Source organism: Geotrypetes seraphini, chromosome 12 (genome assembly GCF_902459505.1).
Source record: "Geotrypetes seraphini chromosome 12, aGeoSer1.1, whole genome shotgun sequence".
NCBI lineage: Eukaryota > Metazoa > Chordata > Amphibia > Gymnophiona > Dermophiidae > Geotrypetes > Geotrypetes seraphini.
In genome coordinates, this window is record NC_047095.1 from 23130448 (window position 1) to 23145180 (window position 14733).

At 43.9% G+C, this 14733-nt stretch overlaps 1 protein-coding gene across 12 annotated transcripts in view; it reads left to right on the forward strand.

Moving 5' to 3' along the window:
- EVI5 (ecotropic viral integration site 5) overlaps positions 1-14733 on the forward strand; it is a 363365-nt gene that overhangs the window by 156964 nt on the left and 191668 nt on the right. The gene's annotated exons all lie outside the window — the stretch shown is intronic.

A 14733-nucleotide genomic window follows, 5' to 3' on the forward strand; every position in this document is an offset into this window, starting at 1 on the left:
AGAAGTTTGTTTATAATATTGTCCATCATACATGAAAAAGTTCTCACACATGACAAGTCTGGCTAAGCCAACCAGAAAATCAGTGGGTATTCGTGTAGGAGAGGGATGTTGGTTCAAAAATTTAGAAATCACCGTCAGAGCCTCCTCCTGAGGAATAACAGTGTAAAGAGAGTGAACGTCTAGCATAACCATCCAAACTTCAGAGGGGTCAGTGAATGAAATGTTAGTAATCTTGCATAGAAAATCTGCGGTATCCTTAACATAAGAAAATGTTTGCTTCACAAAAGGCTGTAAAAAAACAGTCCACAAAATCTGACAAAGGTTTGAGTAAAGACTCCATTCCCGACACAATCGATCTTCCAGGGGGATGGTCTAATCTTTTGTGTATTTTGGGGAGAGTATATAGTATCGGACACTTGGGACTTGTAACATGCAAAAATCCACATTCAGAAGGTGTAAGATATTTTTTCTCCAGGCCTTATTGAATCAACTCTGAGATTCTGGTTTGAAGACCAGCAGTCGGGTCACTGTCCAAATGCACATAGTCCCCGGAGCATTTAATTGATTCAAAATCTTCTCATTGTAATCAGATATCGCTGGGACCACAATGGCTCCTCCTTTATCTGTGGACTGGATCACCACATCTGTGTTCCTTTGTAAATCCTATAGAGCTGTCATTTTGTCTATGGTCAGATTGAAAACCTCTCGTGAGGAACTTTATCAAAAGTGTTCTGAAAATCTAGATACACTTACCTTTATCTACATGTTAATTCACACCTTCAAAGAAGTCAAGCAAATTGGTGAAGCAAGATCTCCCTTAGCTGAACCCATGCTGATTCTGTCTCATTAAATCATGTTTGTCTACATGATCCACAATTTTAGTTTTTATAATTGTTTCTACCATTTTGCCCGGCACCAAAGTGAGGCTTACCGGTCTATAATTTCTTGGATTTCCCCTGGAGCCCTTTTTAAAAATCAGTGTAACATTGGCCATCCTCCAATCTTCAGGTACTACAGACGATTTTAGCGACTGGTTACAGATCACTAACAGCAGGTCATCAATTTCATGTTTGAGTTCTTTTAGTACCCTGGGATGTATATCATCCGGTCCAGGCGATTTATCACTTTTTTTAACTTGTTGATTTGGCTTTGTTCTTCTTCCAAATTCATCGAGATTTCTTTCAGTTCCTCCTTAAGATACCACGTTTCCAAATGGAGATGGTGAGATCGGTGATTGCGTTGGTGATGCTGGGGAAATTTCTCATCTCCCTGGATTTGACAGAAGCCTATCTGACACCAGGGAAGGCAAAGATTTTCTTCCAGAAGCCCATAAAGAAAAGCTGCTTCATCAGATACAGGAATTTTGGAGCGAGTCATATTCGACGGCATGGTATTCTTTGCAGGTTCTGGGATCAATAGTTGTGACCATGGACATAGTCCGCTGTGCAAGAGCACACTTGCATCTGCTCCAGGTTGTGCTCCTTTCCTGATGGTGCCCGCAGAGTGATGCGCTTCACCAGCAGCTTCCTTGGACAGCGGAAATCCGTTGCAGTCTAATCTGGTAGTTCAAACCCCAGTCTCTCACCAGAGTTGGTCCCTTCTGTATCTCTTCTTGGGTGACTATGATGCCAGATGCCAGCCTATATGGCTGAGGAGGAGGGGGCGCATTGTGAGGGGCATCCAGTTCAGGGATGCCAGTCTCCTTCCCAGAGGAAGTGGTTGATCAACTGCTTGGAACTTTGAATCATCAACCTGATGCTCTAGAAGTTCGGGAGTGTGTTATAGAACAAAGTGGTTTGAGTTTTCTTGGACACGCAATGGCGGTAGCCTATGTCAATCACCAAGAGGGCACCAAGAGCGCTACTCTGTGCTTGGAAGCCTAGATGCCATTTTGATGGGCGGAGGCCTATCTTCTGGCACTCTCAGCAGTGCATGTAGCAGGAGTAGACAATGTGCAAGCAGATTTCCTCATCTGGAAGACCCTGGATCCCGTAGAGTGGTCACTGCTTAAGAAGCCTTCACCTGCATTGTGAATTGGTGGGGGTGCCCACCATTCGATCTTATGGTATTGGCTACCAAGAAGAAGGTGGTTCGATTCTTCAGTTGAAGACGTGAGCCAGGAAGCAATGGCCTGGACACCCTGGTCCAGCCTTGGCCAAAGGCAGGTCTTCTGTATGCCTTCCCTCCATGGCCCATGATAGGCTGACTCCTGTGCAGGATCATGGCACACCAGGTGATTCTAGTAGCACCAGCCTGGCCAAGATGACTGTGGTATGCAGACCTGATCAGTCAGCAAAGGGATCAAAGTCTCAAACTTTAATGTCATCCCCGGGTACTCATGCTAGGTCCAGAATGCTATTCGGATGGAGTGGTCTCCACTATTCTAAGATGCAGGAAGAAGTCGAGTATAGCAGCATATGTGACAGCCTGGAAGTGCTTCCAAACTTGGTGTGCTATTAGCAGTGCAGACCCAAGCTTGGCTCTGATCTTGGGGATACTCGCATTCCTACTGGGAGGTCTATAAAAAGGCCTAGCAGTTGGTTCCCCGAAGGTTCAAATTGCGGGGTTCTCCTGTTTTGGGCCCAGGATTAATAAGAGCATCATAGCCACACATTCAGATGTAGCCAGGTATTTGAAGGGCATGTGACGGCTCTGCCCTCGGTGTAACAGCCTTTTCCAACATGGAATCTTAATCTGGTCTTCTGGGTGCTAGTAAGAGCATCCTATGAACCTATGGATCAAGCTTCCATGATGAACCTCATCATCAAGACGGTGTTTTTGGTGGCAATCACTGCCACCTGAAGAGTTTTGGAACTTCAGGTTTTGTCCTGCAGAGATCCATTTCTTAGGAATTCAGATTCAGGCATTGTGTAGCGCACATTCCCATCTTACTTACTGAAAGTGGTTTCCAGCTTCCACATAAACCAGGAAATATGCTTACCTACTACTACTATTTCTGTAGCGCTACAAGATACAATTGAGTCACACCCTCTGGATTGAGTAAAAGCGATCAGGTGTTGAAATCATTGGATGTGCGCAGATTCTTACTATGGTATTTTGAAGTTAAGAACGTTTTTTGATTGTTAGATCATCTGTTTGTACTGGCTGGGGTGGCCTATAAAGGTCAACCAGCCTCGAAAGCGACTTTTGCAAGATAGATCCATATGGCAATTTTTTCAGCTTCTATTGGAAGTGGAAAACATCCACCTATATCCGTAACAGCACATTCAACGAGAAACATTACTTCATCATGGGCAGAATCTTCGGCAGTATCCCCAAAAGAAATCTAGTGCCGCCACTTGGCCTTCTCTACATCCTCATATGTTCATGAAGTTTTACGGAGTAGATGTGGCAGCCAAGCAGGATTCCACATTCGAGTGTTTGGTTCTGGTGACAGGTTTATCTGTACTACCCTAAGCTTGAGGGACAGCTCTGTTACAACCAACTAGTTCAGGAATGGAGTGTCTGTCTCACCAGAAGGAAAGATTAGGTTTTTACCTTGTTAATCTTCTATCTGTGGAGAGGCACTCCATTCCTGAAGCCCACCCTGTCAGATGTACATTTTCCTGCTTCCTGTCTCTATGATGCCTGACACTTTGGACATCTTCATTCTTTGTTTTGTCCAGCCTTGACAAAAATAGTGGCTGTGACTGCCATATTGGAGAATCTAGGTGTTATCTATAAAATTTCCACACTCAGTGCAGGTTATGCTCAAGTTGGTGACTTGTCTTTTTTTCACCTTGTTACATTTTGCAAATGTTTAAGTTTGGTTGTCTATTATATGGGAATGAACACCATCTAGAATGACACGGGAATGAATATCAAGCAATTGAAAGAAGTCGAGGAAAACAAGGAAGCATGGCAAGCACTGGCCTACAGGGTATCCAACGGTTGGACACAACTGAATGGATAGTAGTAGCAGTCTATTATATGTTTAATGGTATGAACAGACATGTTTCTCCCTATTTTATTTCCTCTCCAGGGCTGATCATCGGCTTTGATATGAACTGAGGAATTGAGGGACAGCCCAGATGAATGAAAGGCAGAGAAAAATAATACAAATGAATCTCCCTACAAGAGTTCTCGTGAGGTTAACTACCTGCTTGTTCAGGAATAGAGTATCTGTCTACTATAAAGAAGATTAATGAGGTAAGAACCTAATCCTTCCATACATTTGGGCTGATTTTTATCCTGCTTTTGATTTGTACAAAGAGCTTAGAATATATACACTGTGCCCAATATTCAAAATCATTTATCCAGTTAGTAGCAAGTACTAATTTTATATGATTTCAACAAATGCTGGTCTTTATGCAGGTAGTATTTGGCCTTCTAAGTCACCATATAATCAAACCTTTCTATTTTAAATTGAGACAGTATTTGGGGCAGTCTTGGGTGATTTAGGTTGTGTTGGAGTCTAAAGATGAAAAGGCATATTACCCTGATGGACACTAGGCATAAATGTGATTCTGCTGCATGCCAGTATTAAACATTATCAGGCCTATGGATAAACCTTGTAGTTTTTTTTGTGGAACTTAAGTAATGCAGAGCAAGTATCTTCATAAATTCAGATCTTTTGTTGTATATTCTGAATTTTATTTATAGTAGAAGCAAAAAGGACAATATTTATGAAATTCATTAAATTATAATAGGTACTTCATAATGTTTGAAATTACTGATTAGTTCATTGATCTGTTGTATCAACTAGTTATAAAAACATCCTTTTTGTAGCTTAATTATCATATTTATTCCATCATAAAACACGCTTTATTTTGGGCTACTTTTTTTGTCATGATGGTTGTTGGGATGACGGTATCTTCCAACTGATGTCTGGTGCCCAGCTGCCTTTACTTTTTCAAAGAGAAGCAGTTGGGAGAGCCCAGCCTACCATCCACCAAAGACTGAAAGAGGCCCAGGACAGCTGGCAGAGCCTATTCCTCTAACCACTGGAAGGAGATCCAGAGGGTGGTGGGTTGCAGGAAGAGAATAGGAATAGTGGCTAGAGAGAGAGGGAGGTGGCAGTATTTCCAGTTGCTCTCTCACCGAAACAGGAACATTTTTTCCTAGTTTTCCCATCCTAAAACCTTGGTGCATTTTATAGTTTGATATATAGCAATCTTTATACCCTGTTAAAATCTTTTTAAATTCAGCAGCAATGAAAAATACATTATTTTAAAAGTGACTTTGTACAGGTTGTTTGAGAATTCAAATTTGGCCAGCACATATTTTTATCATATTTTACTGGTTTAACAACTTATTTTCCTTACAGAATAGTTTGGACATTTAGACCATTTGCAATGCCTTTCTGTATCTTATAAGACCAGATTTTCTTTCTAGGAGGGTTGCAAGGAATCTTGTTACCAGGGATTGTTAATGGATGAAACACTCCTGTAAAGCCAGTTTCACTAACTGTTTTCATAAGGAAACAAAGGTGGTGCCACATATATAATATAGTAGCTAAAGGCATAGGGAAAACTTAAAATGGAAAACTCCTTTAAACATAGCATAAGGCTGGAATCAAACCATAGTATATATTTCCTAATGGTCTATTTATTTTATTTTAAAAATTTATTATCCGCTTATCACCTAAGTGGCTTACAAGTATACAAAGTAAAGGTTGAAGTTTACATTACATTTTATATCACATTGCAAAACTTACATAGTAAAATGGTAAAAAACCAACAACCGCAAAACCAAACCATCAATCAACAAAAATATTAGTCATCGTCAAATATCTTATTAGATGCAGGAGAGACAGCTAAAAGCTAAGATGAAAAAATGAGCTTTAAGTAATTTTCGAAATAGCAGTACATTATTACAATCGTGTGCGCCCTCCCCCCCCCCCAACAAACGCGGCACCCTACCCGAACCTAAAACAAATGGCATGAGGGATGCCCACTCTCTCCTGCCATCCTGATTGACCTCCCCCCGCCCCGTTGCAAAACGGCAGGATAGATGTTCACTCCTTCCTGCCAGGAAAGACCACCCCCTCCCCCCAAAAAAAAAGAAAGGCAGGAGGGTGCCTCCCCCACGAGGCCCCCTCCCCCATACATTTTTGTTAGGGAGCAGGAGGAGTGCTCAGTCCCTCCTGCTTCCTCTGATGTGCTGTCCAGAATGCCGGGCTTTAGGCCTCTCCTCTGTGCATCACATGATGCACCGGGGAAGGGCTTTAGGCCCAGTGTCGTAGGAGGGAGGAGCAGGTGGTGGTCTCAGTACCTCCTACTCCCAAATTTTTAAGAGATACAGGGCAGGGAGACCTGGAGGGGGTGGAGTGCCTCCAGTGGCAGGAGGGAGTAGGCATCCCTCCTGCCTTTTTTTTCGGGGAGGGGGAGGGAGTTACTTCGTGGCAGGAGGGAGTGGGCATCCCTCCTGTCTTTTTCGAGTGGGGGAAGGGAGTTCCTTCTTGGCAGGAGGGAGCAAGTATCCCTCCTGCCTTTTTGGGGGGGTGAGGGAGGGAGTTGCTTTGTGGCAGGAGGGAGTGGACATCCCTCCTGCCATTTTGCAGCGGGTTGGGGAGGGGATGGATGGTGGCTCGGGGTGCTGGCACAGGGTGGGAGGGCATGGCGCTGGAGGCTTTTTAAAAAAAAAAAAAAAAAAGGGGACAGGTTGTGTATAACACACTCACAACATCTGTGCCATTAAAAACCAAACCAAACCAGAAGCCCTAACAGCAGTGATAGGAGGCTGCCTTCCCTGTCACTGCTGTTAGGGCTTTGCGCATCTGTCAGGCACTCACTGAGCGATTGAATCGGTCACTTTTGCATGCAAATGATTTGCACCTCCATTCACTGTTGGGGAATTGGCCAGTGAGCTAGTCGGTAATACCTACTGACTTTTGTGCATCTAGGCCTTTATCCTAGGACAAGCAGACATCATATTCTTACATGGGAGTGATATCCACAGCGCCCGGTATGGACAGTGCAAAAGTGTACTGTCATTTAAAAGACTTGAAAAATCTTGAGACCACCGGTGCCTTCCCACCATCAGTTCTCAGTTTTCCGCGGAACTGAGAAGTTGTGTTTTTACCAGCATGTCAAACTTTAATAGTTCAGGTGCCTTCCTGTTCATATTTTTCCTTTTGTTTCTTCATTATTTCATTTTCTTTTCTGTAAATTTTTTTTCACAATTTTACTGACTTTTTGTTTTTGGGCCTTTAGGCTCATATCAGCTTGTTCTCAGTTCAGGAGCATTGAGCCTTTTTCAGTTCTATATCTACTCGACCTCCTAGGATGATTGAATCCTTTGATTTTATGTTGGTGGTCTTCCCCTCGATGTTGGTGTGTTTCAGTGGCTTCAAGTGGTGCACTCGGTGAAACAGGACCATTTCAGCCACTGACTGTCACATAACTGGTGTGTCCAGTGCCTAGGTCCTGAACACTGTCTTAATTCTTTCCTGCACTGTTCTAGTCTGCAGAAGAGGTCACTTAAGGCTCATCAACTCCAATTTGAAAAACTTTTCAGGATAACTTGAGATGCATAGAGGATGACGCTGATACCCAGAGACCATCATCAGTATCGGTACCTCAGAGGTGTCAGCTAAAAAGTCTAAGAAGTATAAACGCTCTTCCCCATCCAAACATACATAGACATCGTCTCGGGCATCACCACCTTTGATGAATCTCAAGCGTCGACACACAGAGACAAGATCGCCGTCCTTACAGTGGTGTCCCCTCAGAGGCATGCCTCATCATCCAGGTCATTAATGCCTTGACACCTAATACATCTTCACAATCTGTACCAATGACTACCACAGTACTGGTGCCATCCTTACTGGACCAAATCAGAGAATTGGTACAAATGGAGTTGGCTGGTGTGTTACAGTCCCATGTGGTGCAAGCCTTTGCCACAACATATCCACCTTAGTCCAAGCAGTGCTCCAAGCTTCCATCGAGAGCCAGATCTCAGACTCCATACCATCAATGTTCTAGGTCCAAGAGAGCTACATCATCGAGACATAGAAAATCATCTTTGTGGTTTAGACATTCAGTGGATCGACGTCATAGAACATTTAGAAGTATTTCTCAGCGACATAGTTGCCACTTCCCTGCATGTTCACTTCGTCGTATGTTTCGACATCTCAATGTCTACCACCCTCATTTGCCAAGAGCTCTTGGCACTCCTCCAGCTCAACGCCATTGAACAAGTTCCTTTGCAGGAAAGGGGCCAAGAGTTCTACATGAAGTATTTCATAATTACCGAAAAAGACCGGAAATAACTTCGCTTTCGAGTAGGCACATGTCACTTCAAATGCAAGGGACTTCCATTTGGTCTAGCATCAGCACCCAGAGTATTCACAGATGGACAGATTCTATAAACGGATGTCCAGCCAATCAGGATGCATATTAACCCCCCCCCCCCAAACCCCAAGGCAGGCTGCCTACACTGTAGGTGGTTGTCGCAGTTGAGGGAGACATGTTGGGACACTTAAGCTTACCCAAGCTTGGCTGGGGTCTGGTTTCACCCGGAAATGGACTTAGATGAGCTTAAACTGCCCTGGACATCTCCCTGACCTACATTTCAAATAGACGCCCACTCCCTCCTGCCCCGGACCCCTCCTGAAGAGCTGGGCAGGAGGGATGCCCACTCTCTTTTGCCAATACCCCCCTGGAACTTCTCAACAACTCCCAACCAGCGACATCCCTCCTGGCACCCCCCCAAACCTGTAGATTCTCCCAGCACCCCCGTACCTGTCCAGAAGAAAGTCCAGTTTGAGGGATGCTTACTCTCTCCAGCTGGCAGGCCTTCCCCTTTCCAGTGCATTCTGGAGGGGAGGGGCCTAAGGCCTTGATTGCCTAAAGCATCCCTCCTGCCCGGATCTTCAGGAGGGAAGGAGGGAGTGAGAATCCCTCATGCCACGGTACTTTTTTTGGGGGGGCAGGATTGAGAATTTTGGGGAAGTTCTGGGGGATGTTCAGGTGCAGGAGGAAGTGGGCATCCCTTCTGGCAGACTTCACAGAGGAGGTTCCTGCCACAGCCACTCAGCTGATCACAGCAGGGGGATTCCCTTGCCATGATGGCAAGGGATCCCTCAGATGCGATTCTCTAACCGGCGCCTGTGACATGGGCACTGGTGAGAGAATCGGGCAGTTAGGCTGGGTTAGGCATCTGTCCGTTAGAGCAGATGCGATTCTGTCTAGGACACTAGTTTGCAATTCTCATTCACTCTTTAGGTGGCTACTGAGACTGGTGTCCTATACAGAATTTCCCCTGTTGCAGCTTTCATGTGTTCTCTTATCTAGACTACTGGTTGATCAAGGCACTGACAACTCAAAAAGCTCATCTAGCCATGGATTCAGCTATACATCTTCTAGAACCTCTTGGTTTTACAGTCAGTTACAAGAAATCCCATCACATAAGAACATAAGAATAACCTTATTGGGTCAAACCAATGGTCCATCAAGCCCAGTAGCCCGTTCTCACGGTGGCCAATCCAGGTCACTAGTACCTGGCCAAAACCCAAGGTGTAGCAATATTCCATGCTACCAATACAGGGCAATCAAAACCAATCTTCATTGGATCAAATTTTCATTAATTCTTTTTAAAATTTTATTATTTCATTAATTCATATATATTTTTAGCATTTCATTGTTAGTAAAGTACTTAGCTTAGATGTTAAAACATGATTACCTATGGAGAGGAGCGGTTTCTCGGATGCTTGATAATTTAAAATTGGGAGCCTCAACCCTGACGAAAGTAATCTGAAACATGGGCATGTTGGTAGAGGCACTCCCTTAAAGTCTTCGCTGTTACATCTAAGCTAAGTACTTTACTAACAATGAAATGCTAAAAATATATATGAATTAATGAAATAATAAAATTTTAAAAAGAATTAATGAAAATTTGATCCAATGAAGATCGGAATCAGTGATTTGCTTCACGGGAACCATTGGGGTAGTTTAACCCTCTGAGAATCTTTACCATTCCTAATTGATACTAGGTCTGGTTGAAAAAGTTTTTGTAGATAGTACTGGAAGTTTTTGGTTGTTGAAGTTATTACATTGGATTCCAGCTATTTAATAGCCATTTACGTTGATACCAATACAGGGCAAGCAGTGGCTTCCCCCTTGTCTTTCTCAATAACAGACTAAGGACTTTTCCTCCAGGAACTTGTCCAAACCTTTCTTAAAACCAGCTATGCTATCCGCTCTTACCACATCCTCTAGATCAAAGATTCCGGAAGACTGGAAGGTGGCGAATGTTACACCGATCTTCAAGAAAGGTTTGAGGGGAAATCCGGGGAACTACAGACCGGTGAATCTGACCTCGGTACTGGGAAAGATGGTAGAGTCACTGATAAAGGACAGCATCATTGATCACCTTGACTGACACGGGCTGATGAGGACCAGTCACCACGGTTTTAGCAAAGGCAGATCGTGTTTGATGAACTTGCTGCACTTCTTTGAGGGAGTAAACAGACAGATAGACAAGGGCGATCCAGTCGACATTGTATATCTGGATTTTCAGAAGGCGTTCGACAAGGTTCTGCATGAATGACTACTTCGGAAAATTGCAAGCCATGGAATTGAGGGTGAAACTAACGTGGATTAAAAACTGGCTGGAGCATAGGAAACAGAGAGTGGGGGTAAATGGACAATACTCGGACTGGAAGAGGGTCACCAGTGGGGTGCCGCAGGACTCGGTGCTTGGACCCGTGCTCTTTAATATCTTTATAAATGATCTGGACATAGGTATGATGAGTGAGGTGATTAAATTTGCGGATGATACAAAGTTATTCAGAGTAGTAAAGACGCAGGGGGATTGCGAAGATCTGCAACATGACATAATCAAGCTCGAGGAATGGGCATCGACATGGCAGATGAGGTTCAACATGGATAAGTGTAAAGTGATGCATGTTGGTAACAAAAATCTCATGCACGAATACAGGATGTCCGGGGCGGTACTTGGAGAGCCCTCCCAGGAAAGGGACTGCTCTCTTCTACATATCACTGCATGTCAAATGATGTGTCTTCTAGATCACATGGCATCTATAGTTGATCACTCCATTTGCCGATCTACATTTCACCGAAGCATCGATCCTCAAAGCTTCAGTCTCCTACATCAAGGAGTCATTCTTCACCTTCGTTGAAGCAATGCTCCTCACCTTCACCGAGGCATCGTTCCTCTTCACCGAGGCATCATTCTTCACCTGCACTGAAACATCAGTTTTCACCTTCACCAAAGCATTGGTCATCGAAGCATCGGTCACCTTCTCTGAAGCATAGCTCTTCTTGGTACCGTTCAGCTTCTCCAAAGCGGGTGCGTAAACAGAATCGTGCTTCTGGACACAGATCAAATCACTCCAGACATTCATCTCCTCACCCTCCATCTTCAAAATCTGGAAAACATGCTAACAAATCCAAGCATCTCCTTCATGCTCAGCTAAGCGGAAGCGCTCTGCATCACCTGCTTCTTCAACTCAGTACTGTTCCAAGAGGCACGGTACCCTTCTTCCATTCCCAAAGATTCTTCATTTTCAATCTACTCATGGGGTTTCACCTTCCTCCACGGAAGCTTATGGTTCCCAAGCAGAGTGTTCTCCTCATTCCAGTTCTCATTGGAAACCTCACCATCGGAACCTATCTCATTTACCCGTTTCATTAGACAGATGGGTAGGACCTTGCGATAAAGATGATGGCAGACTCTAAATATTCCAAGGAGTACATGGAGGAATTAGAAATCAAATATCCTCCTAAAGAACTTCTTAAGCTTCCTATGAATGGCATCCTGAAGCACACCTTTTGTAAGAATTTGGAAACCCCATACTCTGTGCCTGCAACCCCTAGGAAACTGGACACTCAGTATAAAATTATTACTTCTCAAGGTTTTGAAAAACCCCAGTTGTCTCACCAATCTCTCATTGTGGAGTCTACTCTGAAGAAGTCAGCCCCTTCTAAAGTGTACGCTGTGGTACCTCCTGGGCTTGAAGGTAGTTTGATAGACAAGTTTGGGAGGCGTTTGTACCAAAATTCTATGTTGGCCAATAGAGTCTTAAATTATAATTTTTACTTCACGTCGTATTTGAAATACTGGATTAAGACCATGCCAACCTATTTCAAATACTTGCCTTCACATCGTCTACTGGATTTCAAACATATGTACCACTCTCTCACTCAGCTCCGACAGCATCTGGTTCAATCCTCCTATGATGCCTTTGAACTTTTGTCCAGAGTTTCAGCAATCTCCATAGCCATGAGAAGGCTGGCTAAGAGTGGCAGATATGGACCCTAACCTCAAGACCGCTTAGCCAACATTCCGTGCCTGGGGGATGAACTTTTTGGTGACTCCATAGAAAATGCAACCAAAATGGTCTCTGAGCATGAAAATTATTTTAAGTCATTGCTCAGACCAAAATCCAAGTCTTCAGCCTCTAAAGCATACAGACCATATTCATCATACCAGAGATGTTATCCTCCAAAGTTTGCGCCGTTGTCTGGACCACTGCAGAAAAAACAACGCCAGCAGTGTCCTCAGAAGACTCAGACCCCTGCTGCTTCCAAGGCAAATCAGCCTTTTTGACCATCTCATACAGAGCATAACTTCAGTCAATATATCTCTGCTTCCCCCTCTTCCCATCAGAGGTTGTCTAAACCATTTCTATCATCGCTGGAACTTAATCACTTCCGTTCTCTGGATGCTCATGATCATACAAGAAGGTTATTCTCTTCATTTCCTTCACACTCCCCCAGATCACCCGCCAAGAGAGTTTCCTTCAAATCCTCTTCAGGAAGTTGAAGCTCTGCTCATTCTCAATACCATTGAGAAAGTTCCTTTGGACCAGCAGAAAATAGGGTTTTATTCCCGGTATTTCCTTGTCCTGAAGAAGACGGGAGGTCTCTCACCGATATTGGATCTCAGAGCTCTCAACAAATATCTCATCAAAAGAAAAGTTTTGGATGCTGTCTCTTGCGTCTTTGTATCTCCTTCTGGATCACAACAATTGGTTATGCTCTCTGGACCTCAAGGAGGTCACTCACATTCCTATTCATCCAGCCTCTTGCAGGTTTCTCAGATTTAGGATGGGAAATCACTATTACCAATACAAGGTGCTACCTTTTGGCCTTGCATCATCTCTCAAGAGTTTTTACCAATGCCTGATAGTAGTAGCAGCAGCAGTGTTACGAAATCACGGACTCCAGGTTTTTCCATATCTGGATGATTGGCTCATCAAACACACTACATCTCAAGGGGTTAGTGTAGCGACACAACAGACTGTCTTGTTCCTGCAAAATTTGGGCTTCAAAATCAACTTTCCCAAATCTCAGCTGCAGCCCTCTCGGACTCTGCAGTTTATTGGAGCCCTTCTAGATACTGTACAACTCGGAGCATTTCTTCCTCAGCAGTGCCAAGATGCTCTAATACATCTTTGCCAACAAGTGTTCCCCCTTCCTTCACTCTCAGTGAGACATATGATGGTTCTCCTAGGTCACATGGCTTCTACAGTTCACGTGACTCCTTTTACCAGACTTCACCTAAGGATTCCTCAGTGGACCCTGGCTTCTCAGTGGTCACAGGTTTTTGACCTGCTCTCCCAGCACATTACAGTGACATCTTCTCTACCACAATCTCTTCAGTGGTGGATGCTCTCTTCCAATCTTTCCAGAGGTTTACTGTTCCAAATGCCCCCTCATCAGAAGGTTCTTATGACAAACTCTTTGATCTATGCCTCAGTTCTGTTCCAGACTGCACTCTCCTCATCGCCTGGAAGTAGATGCTTTTCTCCTGGACTGGACGAACAAATTCCTCTATGCGTTCCCTCCATTTCCACTCATTCTCAAGACACTTGTCAAACTCAAGCGGGAACATGCCACCATGATTCTGATATCTCCTCCATTGTCCAGACAATCTTGGTTCTCCCTTCTACTTCAGCTCAGTAGCTGGAAACCACTTCAACCAATATATCCGTCTCTGCTTACACAGAGTTATAGTTCTCTTCTTCATCCCAACCTGCAGTCTCTGCATCTGACTGCCTTGTTCCTTTCGGCATAACTTCAAACTTTCAATTTTCACAATCTGTCAGAGACATTTTAGATGCTTCCAGAAAACCTGCCACAAGACAATGTTACATCCAGAAATGGACTAGGTTTGCTGTTTAGTGTGATCTTCATCACCGGGAGCTTCAATCTACCTCCTTGTCTTCAGTTATGGATTATCTATTTCATTTATCTCAATCTGGCCTCAAATTCACCTCTGTTAGAGTCCAACTCAGTGCAATTACTGCTTTTCATCAACTGTTAGATGGCAATCCTCTCTCTGCTCATCCTGTGGTTTCCAGATTCATGAAAGGACTTTTCAGTGTCAAACCATCTCTTAAACACCTCTAGTGGTTTGGGATCTCAGTGGTCTTGCTATATTAATGAAGTCTCAATTTGAACCAATGTTTGCAGCTCATCTTAAATATCTCACTTGGAAAGTGGTCTTCCTCATCTCTTTCACGTCTGCTCGTGTCACAGCCCACAAAGTTAGAGCTATGGCAGCTTCAGTAGCTTTCCTTAGATCTACTGCTATTGAGGAAATATGCAAAACTGCTACTTGGTCCTTAGTTCATACATTCACTTCTCATTACTGTCTGGAATCCTATTCTAGACGGGATGGCCACTTTGGCAAGCAGTATTACAAAATTTATTTTCCTAAACGACAACACTCCCACCATCCCATCCTGGTTAAATTGGAGGTCACCCATACATGAGAATATGCTGCCTGCTTGTCCTGGGATAAAGCACAGTTACTTACCATAAC